Genomic DNA, 14,119 nt, shown 5'->3' with positions numbered 1-14,119 from the left:
CACAACAGAACTTTCACTTCATTTAAATCTCTAAGAATTAATCATCTGTGCCGCACACTAGCTTCTTCTGAAGCTGCCTAATCTCCTAAATAAATCCACTTTGTTGTTTATTAATTTTATGTAGGTAACACGTTTCCATCGACAACAGAATGAAATATAGGGTACTACAGCTCAATTTCTTATAAAAGTGAAATACTGACAGGAACTGCAGGCAGAAGACAGAACAGAAGTTTTTCTGCTCCTTCCTTTGATTACATTCTTCAACTAAGCTTTACAGGGGGCTGTTACTTTTGTTTCCATTCACAACCCCCAAAAATACTAGTAATAAATTCAATGTAATATTCACAAAGCATTGAGGAAGAGATAGTCAGAATATTCTCACAAAAGATGCACACGCCATATACTCTCCCCCCCACCACCACTTCTCTTACGAACTTCAAACTGTACCATCGAAACACATGGGCAAAATAAAAGGAATATTATTCATTTCTGGGAATTGATTGATTTTTCCTGATAATTAAGATTTCCAGAACAATTTATATACATAAGCACTAAGGTATGTAATACTAATGATATCCTCTTCCACAGAGATCTTCTGCTAGCCAGAATCATGCCAGTTACTACAACAATGCTGAACAAGAAATTCATGTAATTCCAACATTAATATCTTATCCTGAAAACGAAAACTTAGTATCTACTCTGGCTACATGCTTTTATAACTGATCAAACAGAATTCAATACAAATGATAAGCAAGAGGCTTCCCCTTGCCTCCACACCACATAGGGGGTGTTTAAAATTACTTCGTTCTCCAGAGGACAGCAAACAGCTTACACATTGCACAGATGTACACTCTTAGCTCCACTTTTCACCTGAAAGACTCCCTGACAACTAAGATGTAGCACTGAAGGGTTAATTTCAGCAGCTTCTGCCTCTAAATATTAACAGTGTTTAGAAAGCTAGCAGTGAGTTTACTCTTTACTTTCAAAATAAATATTTCAAAGAGAGTGCACCATTAACGCCAGTTTGCAGCAGTGGCTTGTACTGCATACACCCAGCCATTCTCACTAATGTTTACTTAATTCTTTTTCCCAATCTCAGGAGGGAATTACTCCTCCCATGACAAAAATGCTGAGAAACATTTTGACTTTCTTTAAAACAGATCAATTTGAGTTATGATTATAGGAAGGCTACTAGTGCAACATCGAACTATGAGCCATCATATTAACTAGTGAAAAATAGAACACACAGAGTCACCAGAAGTTCCTGTTATTCTCAAAGCTCAGCTTATTAATGTGTCATAAAATATAGACATTAAAGGCCAATACCAAAAGGAAGAAGAAAGTCATCCTTTAAGGTCTCTTTGAAGCTATGCAAGGAAGTTAATGTCTTTCATGTTTTCTTTCATGAAGTCTGTAACAGTAAAACACAGTGGCAACTAAGCTAATTGTTCTAGTAGCAGTTTGCAATTCCTTTTTTCAAGCCCTATCTAGGTAGCCTATGCCTCTACAGAAGAGCATGATCATTTCCTTTATGGAAAAGATCTTCTCTCCATGACTTTTACAGCCATAACTGAGAACAGCATTCAACAAAGAAAATACAAGATGCCTTCCTGCAACAGATTCACGTCTAAGCAGCACAGTCTCAGGCAACAGCTAACAAGATAACAGAGAACTTGCTTACAAGAGCTGGAGAAAACTATCAGTTGCTGGGGTTTCTGTCAACTGCCTTCTGACTAATAGCATAAACCTGTAACAACCTCATGTTCTTTACCTGCTAGCATCACTAAAATCAGTGCTGAATAGGACTCAAGAGGTCATCTTGTCAATCTGTCACTTCTCAGATAGGGATAAACACCATTTCTTTCCTGATAGATGGAGCACCTCTTCCTCAAAGACAGGCTGAAAGAACAGGGGCTGTTCCACCTGGAGAAGAGAAGGCTCTGAGGAGACCTTATAGCTACATTTCAAGAAATGCTGGGGAGTGACTGTTTAGAAGGGCATGTAGCAATAGGACAAGAGGCAATGGTTTTAAACTGGAGCAGAGTAGATTTAGGTTGGACATAAGGAAGAATTTCTTTACAAAGAGAGTGGTAAAATACTTGAAAATGTTGCTCAGGGATGTGGTTGAGGCCCTGTCCCTAGAAACATTCAGGATCAGACTTGATGGGCAGCCTGATCTAGTTGGAAGCGTCCCTGCTCACTGCAGGGGGGTTGGACAAGATGATCTTTGATGGTCCCTTCCAACCTCATATAATCTGTAACTTAAGACTGACAAGAGTCCTCTCTCAAATCTATTCCAATTGCTATCCTTTGAATGAGAAGTCTTCCTCCCTAAGTAATTCAAGTCTTCAGCCTTATCATTAAAGTCAACTATATGTTTTAGCCACCAGAAACTTTTATCTTCTTCATCCTTGCTGTAGCCTAATGCATGTGAATAACTTAAGACTACAAGAAGTTGTTAATGTCTTTATTTGTTCAATTCCTTTGTCATAGTCTTCATGTATCTTCTGATACTGAAAGTAGCCAAAAGGAGAGGAAAATCCTTTCTTGGTGGACAGTGCTCACAACTGAACTCCAGATACTAATTAAATCCTACGAGTACTGAATTCAGAAGAACAATTACTCCAAGTATTTATCCCCTTCCTACACCACAGTAATTCATTTCTTTTTCTGCACCACAAGAACAAGATTAATCAAAATGAGCGCCACTTAATCAATAACCTACACATCCCATTTTACTCAGCACTTTCAAAACCTGAAAATTCCATTTTGAGCAGACATTTGAACAACAAAATTCAAAATGCACTAAACACAGAGTAGGAAGAGGGGCCGCAGAGTTGACAGGCACCAGAACAAGTAAAGAAAACAGCCAGCATTGTGATTTATACACACTGAAGTGAAAATGACAAGATAATTAATAAACCAACTGGAATCTAAAAGCCTCTAGGATATAGTGCTTAAGCCTCAAATAGAAAATGAGAGCTGATAAAAATTCAGAATTACTTCTTCAGCCCTTAATTAACAGCATTCCCATAATGGTGCTGTTAACACAAGAGTAACTGTGTTAAGAGAACACAGAATCTGTAATTTGTAACATTTGCAGAGCTTCACTGGAAGCAAGAGACCCTTACACGGCAGCAGGGTGCAAAGGTTTATTGAGTGCCAGCTGGCAATGGAAAACTATTTAAAATGTAACAGAATTAAACAGTCTTCAATACAACCTGTGGCCTTCCCCCCACACACACACACTCATAAAAGGTAAGTGCATTTTACATAGTAAATACAAGCAGTTCTGAGTCAGGCATCATGAAAGGTTAGCACAAACACTGACAAATGCAAATTAACTGTGATGGTCACACCAAGGTTCATTCCCAGATGTAAGACTGCACCTTAAATAGACAGTTTTGATCCAACATCACGGTTTCTAGCTTTTCTTTGATGGGTACTTCAAACTCCTCTACAGAAGGCACATAAGACTTGCCATGTCTTTATGGGCCAGTGGACAAACCCTGTGCAAAGCACTGTTCTTATTTTAAAGGGGAATAAGGAACAGCCATAACCAAAAGGAAAATAAGCAAGCCACAGAAGAATCAGAAGGAAAATTCTTGCCTCTTGACTTACAACAGTGTTCCTTATCCCTTTAACAAAAGAGATGGGTTAACAAGAGTAGTGGCATGAGAGGTCATACATATCAGCAAAAATACAAGAACACTTCCTTTGCCTTCTGGAACTTGCTGGGGGAAGGGAGAAGTAAAGGAGCTGAAGAAGTGTGAAGGTACCTGTTACACGTTACTTGTCTATGTTACTGCCTACACTTAATATCTATTAGGCAGTTGCTCTGCCTTTAAATAGCTTCCACTACAGAAGAGCATCAGCAGAGAAGCAAAGGGGATGAAGGAGACTTGCTAAAAACTGAGTTATAAGCAAAGAAAAGAATCATAAAAGTGTTCAGACACCAGCTCGACACTTCTGCTCGAAGTGCGTTAACAGGGGTAAAAAAAAATAGTAAACAGCTTGGTTAATTAACCAAAAATAAAAAGGAACTGTACTCTTCAACACTAACTTTATTTTTCTCTGTTCTGTACTAACCTTTACTTGAAAGGTGTGGGCAGTAAAAATTCCACTATATTAAATCAGAACATAGAACATTTTTCCCCTCACAAGACACCAATCAGGAATGCAGGATGGCAGTAGATTTCATGCTTTCACACCGGTTTCCGTGAAAAGATAATTTAAAAGATCACCTAAACTCAGTAAGAGGATATTCTCTTTAAAGATCATATAAGTTTGTCCTCAGTAATACGGAGATTCAGACATTCTCTCTCATTCACACTGAACATAAAGCCTGCAAGAGACATGATGAAACAGGTATTGACTGATATAAATACCAACGTCTGGAGTTATACCCAGTGGTGATTTATAAATCTCTTACTAGCACCTTCAGCAGCAGTAATCTTGAAGGCAATGCTGGAAAGGAAGTATCAAATGCTGATGGACCGGATATCTTACTGGCTATTGTACACCCCATGGATCCTATCAGTAAGCACTCCTTGCAGCGTTAAGGCTTTGCAAAAAAGCAAGGTACCTGGTTAAAGAGGTATGTTCAAATCTACAAAATACACCGTTCAGCTAATTTTGAGTTTCTGCAAAATTAGACTTCTGCCACCCCCTTGCAACCAAATCATTTGCTAGCCCGACAGAAAGGAAACAGGAAAGAATAGCAGCAGCTCCTCCTTCACATATTAGAAAATAAATAAATAAATCTGCTGCTGATTCAAATCCTGCCCAGGAAATTCAGTGGGACTAAAGGAAAAACCTCTGCCTTCTAAAGATACTTCATCGCCTCAGATCGTCTGTTCACTCTCCCCTCCCCCTGAGCTAAGTAAAACAAAAGCAGGAATTACACATTTTCATGTGTGGGTAAACAATGAAAACCCCCCAAGCATGGCAGTAGGAAGCAGGAATAGTCAGCAGTTGCTAGAGCCCTCTGACCTCTTTCTTTCTATCTGAAGAGCAGGAACAGCTTCAGCTCCATCATTGAAATCTCTGCAAAAGCAAAGGTAAGTGCTTCATTTGAGGACTCTCGATGTAGACACTGTCTAAATGTTTCTAAATTTATTGTTCAGCAACATACCTAGAATGACAGCAGTGACAAAGAATATGGAGTCTTCCATTGCTGTCTCCAGGACAACTGATGGAAACATTTTGCTTATAGTCAAAAGGAAGGGAATTAGCCCAGTGTCTTAAAATGCATTAAATTACAGTTCCGTGGACAGAGAAAGGGTCAACATTAATCATAAGGATTAAGCTCAAAACTGACCTGTAGTACACTCTACAAAGTTGGAACCCTGAAGCAAAATGAAACTCCTAAGACCTTTTTTTAATGTGCCCTTTCTTCAGTTGAATAAAAAAAGACAGGAAAAATGCAGAGAATTAGAAGGTGGAAAAAAAGTCATGACATTATAGGGGTCAATGGAAATGCAATACAGAAGATTCATCAGTTCAGCTGTGGACTGCTGCAGGTCCAAAGAAAACTCAGATGTACACACAATTAACACAGATGCAAGTGGATCATCAGATGTTTGCTAATAAAGCCTGCTCCCTTCAAACTTTGGTTATCTGCCTCTTCTGATTTTGACTTGACAGAAATTACATTTAAACCCTGTAAACAGTTATTTCAGAAACTGTTCTCCAATTTCCTCTTAACCTACAAACCACTGATACTACCAGCAATCTGCACCTCCAGATTTCAAGTGTTGTCAGAACCAGAGAAGAGTTTCTGTAGTTCTCCTACCATCTATCAAAATACTTCTTCCAGATACATGATGCTCTGCATCAGCCCCCTCCAACAACACATCCCTCCAACACAGCTCTCAAAACATCCCCTTACAAATTGTAGTAGTTCATACATCTTTCAGCACAACAAACCCAGGTCATCGCTGTCTCTCCTGTATCTCTTTTAATACAAATAGAGAAAAACCAGACCACACCATCTGAAGTTCCTGGTGTTTTGGACTTTTTTTTGTGTGTGAGCATGTGCACACTTTGGGAGTGGACTTTCAGAAATCTTTCTGCTCATAAAGCCAGAACTCAGAAGTCCCCCCAGCTGCAAGACTTGCATCCTAGAGTCAAGAACATCAAACACAGAGCAAGCAACAAACTTCCACCTTAGGAAGCTTGCATGGTAGGAAAAACCCCATCTAGTTACAAAGAAGTGGGATAAGGAAAACAAACAAAAAAATAAGTTTACAACACAAAACCTACAGGTTTTTAAGCTGTTTAGTCCCTAAAGAGCCACTTTCTTCAACTGTTTATCTGATTGGCCATCAACCACTGCCTGAATACAGACAGCAGGTCACACACACAAAAATAAGAAAGAAAAAACCAACAATCAAAGCTTTTAGAAAGCTTTACTTGATGTTCACAGAAGTTCTTCCTCTCCTACACTAAAAAGACTATTTAAAACCAGTTATCTATCTGGTTTTCACATTTTCCATTTAATTTCCCACTCTTTTAACTTAATGTCTTTCTAAAACACAAATAAATCACATTCATTGAATACTGTGTTAGAACATACTGGACTTCTGATGTTCCTAAGTGGCAGTCATAAAAACCAAGAGACTCATTTGAAACTGCTAGTAATTTACAAACTCTACACTTGCATTAATCTGCATTAAGTTATCTTTTTTTTTTTTTCCAAAGACTTCAGTTTTAAAAGCAGCTTTTAGTACAAATTAACTATAATGTACAAGTTACCACTCAGAGACAATTAGTAATTGTAGTTCAGGTGTTAAACAAGTACTACCAAAATTAGTGTTTCGGAGTGTTCCTAAATAATTTCTGCTACGATTCCATACAAGAACTTCAAGTGACACAGTAAGGATTTGTTTGTTGCAGCTTTTAAAATCCTGACCTCTAATTAAAACCTTTTCAAGGAATCAAGTCAGTATGTCCATGCTTTCATGTTACTCAATGGTACCTGAAAGTTTAGAATTACACTAACACAAGATGAGAGGAAAAACAGATTTAGTCTGAAAATCACAGCTGATAGAGGTAAATACCAAATACCTGCACGCTTGAGTTTTCTCTGACAGCTGTCTGGAAGGACAACTCAAAAGATTAGTGGTAAGAAGTAAATAAACTACCATGTTTTCACTGCTAGCATCCCAGAGTGGTGGTTGTAACACAAAACTAAAGAGCTGGAATATGAATTCTACACAAGAATGTGTTTTTTAAGTACCTTCTACTAAGTTACTCAAATTTGTCCAGAACCTGAGAATACAGAGACACTTCATGCAATAATCCAGATTAGATACCAAGCTACGAATGTTCATTTAAGACTACAAACACATACAAGATTTGAGCACACAGATTTTACAGAAAAATCACAACCTACTTATAGTTACCAATATTCTGCAAAACGTGATTATTGTCTAAACACCAGTACAGGCAGCCATGAAAAACCTGTGGGTGAATAAATCTACATGCATTTAAGAACAACCAGCAACACCGTGTACTTAAAAACTGTACCATGAGACCACAAACCTCTCTGCCCCAGTGAAAAAGGCTTTTTCACATGCTAAGAGATATAAAAGAACTGGGAATAGCCTGTATTTTCACTATGAATGTTCCATCCTATGGAAGACCATACTGCTACGCACAGCAATGCCCACGAGCGGGGAAGAAAAAAACATCTTTAATACAAATGGCAAGAAATGACTTCTTGTTTCTCAGGTTACCCTCTTACTGAACACAATCCCACCACATTTATAGATCCATTAAAAAATGGAAAACAATCCCCATAACCATTAAAGCCACCTGGTTTACTACTTAATCTCCAAAAAGTGCTCCTGCTTTTCTCTCCTCCTGTCATCTCCCCAGATATCTTTTAGTTTGGTGAAACTTAAAAAGCACAGATTCCCCCATTCAGCTGTTAGTCATCATGTGGTAAACCATTTTATTTCTTCAAAAAGAAGTCCTTTCAACATGTAATATACTTAGAAGCAAAGTTACATCACATGCTATCTAGAAGTTGAAACCATTTTTAAAGCTATTTCAGCAAATTACATATTCAAGACACCAGAGTGCTATTCTAAGAATATTCATTTCTGGATTAAGTATACCAGTGCACTGCTAGTCGATTGTTATGTCAACTACACATGCTTAGTACTTTTAGTAATACCTGAGGCTGAATAAAGCTTAGAGCTTTTGACAGAGAAGTACCATGCCATCTTCCTTTAACATGTACATCTTAACCTTCCTGCAAAATAAAAGGTCAACCAACTCCAACATCAATCCAAACCATGGTCTACAAAAACTGGATTTGAGACATAACAGCACAAAAAAGAAATTGATTTCAGAACTGTTTTTCTCTTGTTGAATAGTCTGTAGATTTTCCAGTCCTGTGAGAGAAAATGTTTCTCATCAACTAGTGTCTGCTCCTTCCTTTGGGTTTTGGGGTTTTCTTGTTAAGAGAACCCCATACCATAGGGCCACGAAATTTACTACATGGGCTCCAATCACAAAGGTACACATTCACATTCTTTACAGAGCCTCAGCCATAAACCTTGCTCTAAGAAATTCTAAGGCTGTGACACACATCCCTCCCCCCCAATCCAGAAATTACACCATAAGGGCCAAAGGTGTTCCAACAAAGATAGAGGGTAGGATAATATCTCCATTTCAGAGGTAACAAACAAGGAGCCGGGTGGAGAAAGGAAGTGGTGGAATTTTACACATGGACAACACCAGTAAGACAACAAGCTGTTCCAAATAACTACGTAACATTTCATATTTTCTGGCCCAAATCCAGTTATGCTCTTGACCTTACCCAGGTCTAATAGAATTGGAGATCATAAAGGCAGATTACCTTTAAGGAATGTGGTACTTTTCCAATTACCACAGGAGAGAAAAAACAAACTATTGAACAACAAAGGGATACTGCAATACCATTTCACTTTTCAACTAACATTTCCATTAAATACTTCAATATGAATCCTCAAGTGTTTCTCCTTTCAAGTGAACTTTCTGTTCAGCACATTTACTACAGTGCTGCTATGACCCCAGTCAAACTGCCAAAATCTGAGCCGCAGGCTGACGCTGCTGGAGTGTTAGGGCCTACAGGATACACTCTGCTTTCAGAGCACTCCAGTAAGACTGAGTGCAAGTCAGCTAACACAGAAACAATACAGTGAACAGTCTTTCAGCTAGACGAGAACAGGGTGGGGGTGCTATTTAAAAAAAAAAAAAATTAAAAATTGTGAAACCGAAAAGAAATACTAGCCCTTGTTCCAAAAAAGCATCATCCAAGAAAAGGAGGTTTGGAAAAATAATGGATATGAAAATTGGCAATATACAGCACGTGCTTCAAAATTCATCCCAGGGATTTGAGAAAGTCTGTTACAGCTGCAGAAGTGCAAGTCTCACTACACTCCAAAATCAGGTTTAAAACCGAAAAGAAAAAAAGCAAGTATCACGTTTCTTCACGAAGTGCAAAGGCTCCGCTATCTAATCCAACTTGGTGGCACCAGCCGAATCAGTCCAAAGCCACGCTGAAGAACACTTGCTCCCCCTGCCCCGCTGCAGATTTCGGAGGCTATCCCCGGGTTAAAGCCTGTGTGGGAAGGGCTGCCCTTGATACTCCGGATCACACAATCCCACGCTCCAGCTAGTGCAGTAATAGAATCAAAAGAAGAAAACCCAGAAACCCAAACAAGAACCCACACAAACCCCAAAACCCCCAACACGCACAAGAAGAAACCACCTCAACCACTTCCCCTGAGCTCCCGCCCGGGCTCTAAGAGGCAGCTACGGATTTACCAGCACGTCTGGAGAAGGAAAGGGGCAAAACCAGGCAGCCGGACTCCGGCAGCGAGGGGACATCTCCTCCTCCCTTCCCTTTCCCTTTGTTTACTTTACGGACCGTCCCGCTCCGCTCCGCCTCGCCGAGCCGTCAGCACCTCGCCGCCTCCCGCCACATCCGGTGGGACCGACCGGCGCGGCCGCCCCGGAGGGAACAGGGAGGGCCGGCCACGGGCTGTGCCTCCCGGGCGGAGAGAACAGCCGGCTTCGCCCCGGGGAGGAAGGGACAAGCGGTGCACCAGATGACCTCTCCCCGCAGCCTCCTCTTTTCCCATTCCCTTCTCATCCCGCCCGTCTTCTCAACACCGCCCAACAACGGTCCCTCGTAGGCGGCGCTGGGGAGGAAAGCGGCTCTGCTCAGACCCCCAGTCCACCTCCCGTCACCCCGTAGTCGCCTTCTCCGTCGTCTATCCGGATCCGTTCGCTCGCACCCCGGCCGCAGGGTGCCCTCTGCTGCGGAAGGTTTCCCCACCGCGGGCACCCACGGCGTGCGGTTAGTGTGTGTACGGACGGGTGTGCACAGAACCGTACCCCGTGTGCGTGCCTCCTGTGCCCCCTCCCCAGGGATACAGGGGCTCCCAAGGCAGCCCCTCCCGAAGGATACAGAAGAAATGGGCAGCTCTTCCCCTGGAGACGGGGCCGCCGTCGCACTCCGAACCAAGGGGAGACACGGAAGGAGACGCCGCTGTCCCCCACCCTTCTCCACCCCCCGTTATGTAAGTTCGGGCCATTGGGGCCGATGCGCCTCACTCCGTCTGTGCCCCTCGCCCCTTTACGTTCCCTCCTCTGCAAAGCCCCTGCCGCCAGCACTCACCGCGCTGCGGGCAGCCGCCTCCGGCTGGCTGACCCCCGACGAGCGGAGGGATCGTGGCGAGCTAGGGCGAGAAGAAGAGAAGAAGGAGCAGCGGAGTTGTCCCGCCAGCGCTGGTTTCCGCGGCCGCCCGGCTGCCGCCCCACTCTCGCTGTGTCGGTGCGGGCAGCTGCCGCCTGCCTCCCTGCCCGCCCCGGCCACTCCAGGCCGCCCCCCCCGCCCTCCCGGCGCGCTGCACCATGGGATGTGCGACTGCCCTCTCTCCCTCCCTCCCCGCCCGGCTCGCTCCCACACTAACATGGCTGCGGGGGATGGAACGGGGGGGTCAGGCAGCCGCCCCTCCAACCGAGGAGAGGAGAGGCGGGAGCCGCCCCGCCCCGCCTGCGCAGGCGCGGCTGGCGAGGTTCAGGTGACGGAGCTGTTCGTAGCCGCCGCTGCCTCCTCGAATCTCGTCAGCGGTGGCCGAGGCGATGGCGGCTGAGCCCATCCCGGCCCTTTGCTGGGCTCAGGGGCTTTTCCATTCCTCCTTTTCCCTTCCGTTCCTCCCTTTTCCCTCCATTCCTTTCCCTAGGCAACGCAGATCCTGAAGGGCCAGTGGAAAGGATGGGGTAGTTCGGGAAGAGTTTAATCCCTTGTCCTCGGTATCTCTGTGTTCATCTCTGAGCTGCCGTCCCAGCTGCCCGGGAACAAACTGGCTCTGTGGCCTTTTCTGGGACCTCTGGCCTTGCTTCGTTTCCACGGTGGCACCGGCTGGCACAATTGTTCTCTTGTTTCAAGCTGGGATATTCTCTTTTCAAGGAAATCCTTGCATATTTACTTATACATGATCATAGTTTGCATGCTTGACAGTCGTTGCATCTATTTCATAACCTAAGGTTGAAACAGTCAGTTTTAAAGTCCCTATTAATCCATCACTTGCCTCCAGTGGCAGTTGAACTCAGCTTTTGCTCTTCTGCATGCCCCAGGCAGCCTGAGCTTGAGCAGAAAATCATAGTTTAGGTCACACGAGACCTCAAAGATCACTGAGTCAAAGTGTAAAGCAGATCCAAAACCTCCCCACCTCTGGAAGTTGCCAGTGTGCCTGGAAACTGGAGGTAGGTAGGATGCATGCATGTCACTTTGGTTTAAGTGTATCTGCAGCTGAGCTGACTGGAGGGGCTGTCTTTATAGTTGATGGAGTACCAGTCATTAGTCAATGGCATTTGGGGGGTGATTCATCTGATCAAACGTGGGTAGTTTACTTTAGACTAAGACAAGTCCCACTTCCCTATGTTTGTTAGCTTTAATTTTCCAGGCTCTGTAGTGAAACTCAAGGGAGACATGCGGAACAAGTAGGCACCTAGATTGTAAATAGTTTTTAGGTGACTCTTACCTAAAAATGCCCCAAGCCCCTATAGGGGGAGCAATCCATCAGGTAAGCTCCAAACATAACACAAATGCATTGAACACCACATAAAAGTAAGCCCTAGAAACTTCCTTTTGGACAGCAGTACAGTATTCCTATCTGTCTTTTGCAGAAATGCTTGGCCATTAGAGGGGAGTCCTTTGATCAGCCCGCTCTAGGCTAGACAGGATAGTAAATGCACTCTGCCCTTTCTACTGAAGCCAGAGTACTATACAGAAATGAAGGAAGGAAGGAAGAATGATTTCAGTTATTTTAAAATGATTGGTCTTGGGATCACTATTGATGCTTATGCCAGAAAAAGGTAGAAATACGCTAATTAAGATTACTGATGACAGAAAGTTGGGAGACATCAATGAAGAGGATGTTCACAGCAGCACACAGGATAAAATTAATGCTCTTTAGGACTGGGATAGTGCAAAAGGAAGGAAATGCATAACTAAAACAGAGTGTGTTTTCTGATTGGTATCAGAATAAGGTGTATTATAAATACTGGAAAGAGAAAATGAAAATGGAGCTTCAGAAATGGTTATGATGTGGCTGTTAGCAATAACAGAGTTGCACTAAATGACCCTTCCAAGCATTTGATTCCCAAATATGAATTATTTCTCATTTGCCTCAGCCTTCATCCAAAGATGTCAAAGTGCTCTAGCCTCTGAGCAAACTTCTGAAAAAGATAGTTATCCCTGTTTTTTACACTGGAAAGCTGAGGCAGTATTTGAGTTGCCAAATTCACACATTATTCACTGGATGAACAGGCCTGAAAGCAAATAGTTCTTCTCCAGGGCTATATCCTATGCACAGAAGATAGTAGCAATAGCTACTTTCTGTCATGCACAGTATATCCTATTGATTTTATATACAGGTTTTCATAAACATTCTTTATTTAGATATCTTTTCAAATGCCCTTGCTTTAATGCATAATTGTTATTCCTGTGTTTTTATAGCTTGATCCTCTGCAGGCACTCTGGGCAACATTAATGTACCAATTCTCTGCATTTCCTGGTGGAAAAGCCATTGAGAGAGACATGAGTGATGTATGGGGGAGGCTGAGTAAAGCTGGAGCAATGGTGGAACTGTGAGTCTGATCTGTATATTTTTACTCAGTCTTTTAATAGTTGCACTTTTTCATAGGGAGAAGAGGCATACTGTCTGAAGTCCTGGGGAGCTTTCCCATTGGTTTAAAGGGATAAAGACAAGCCCAAAATATTATATAAAAATCATGGTTTGTAGCAATTTCTCTGTAGAAAAGTCTCTGTTTCCAGTCCTGTTGAGAATTTTTTTGTTGTTTTCTTCTTGCTTGCTTTCAGCAGGAAAATGCTTGCAGCAACATCCTGATTCTGATAGAACACTTGCTGGAAAATCTTTCTCACACTACACAAAATACATTTTAGTCAAATGTAAAGTTTCATGAAAGCTGGTAATTCCAGTTCTCAGCTGGGAGAGTGGAGCTGAACTAATATCCAATGAAAAGTTCCATGGTGCTCACAAATGATAGTTTCAGCAGAAGCTCACGAGACACAAGGAGGATGACAATCATGGCTTCTAGAGGGCATCCATATTCAAAACTCTGCCCTTTTGTTTTTTTCTCCTCCAACTTCAGGGTCTCATCCAGATCAATTGCCTATGAGAAACACACTTTCAGAAGCTCATCCACCCTACCTATTTAGAATACAATTAATTGCTGTCTGATTACTCCTATTTTTCTCAATTGACTAGGGAAAGCCTAGGTCATCAGCCTAAATCTTTACATACGTAAACTTTTACAAGTTGTGACTTGTACCTTTGTCTTCTAAGATTATTATTGTCTTCTGATTCTCAAGAACTTGCACAGAAAAGTAGATCATTTTCTTGCCCGTTGGTGGTGGGAAAAAATACTATCCCTTGTAATTTATTGTCTAATGATTAATATTGAGGTAAGCATAATACTAATGGTATTATTTGTCCAGTCCATGTCATTATCTCATTTACTTTACAGTCATTATTAAACATGTGCTGCACTGGTGTAAACAAAATGGTAGGAAACTTCATTATAGTCTAGCATG

General features: G+C 42.2%; 1 protein-coding gene across 4 annotated transcripts in view; it reads right to left on the bottom strand.

Annotated features, from left to right (window-relative positions):
- Positions 1–10,883, bottom strand: part of PTK2 (protein tyrosine kinase 2) — a 195,015-nt gene extending 184,132 nt beyond the window's left edge. For all 4 annotated transcript variants that reach the window (XM_054167180.1, XM_054167181.1, XM_054167182.1 and 1 more), the window contains exon 1: positions 10,676–10,883. The gene's annotated coding sequence lies outside the window, so the exon portion shown is untranslated. The remainder of the gene's footprint in view (positions 1–10,675) is intronic.
- Positions 10,884–14,119: the final 3,236 nt, after the last annotated feature.

The sequence above is a fragment of the Dryobates pubescens genome, chromosome 14, assembly GCF_014839835.1.
Source record: "Dryobates pubescens isolate bDryPub1 chromosome 14, bDryPub1.pri, whole genome shotgun sequence".
NCBI lineage: Eukaryota > Metazoa > Chordata > Aves > Piciformes > Picidae > Dryobates > Dryobates pubescens.
Note: the sequence above shows the minus strand (reverse complement) of the source record. Positions and strands in the feature narration are given on the sequence as shown.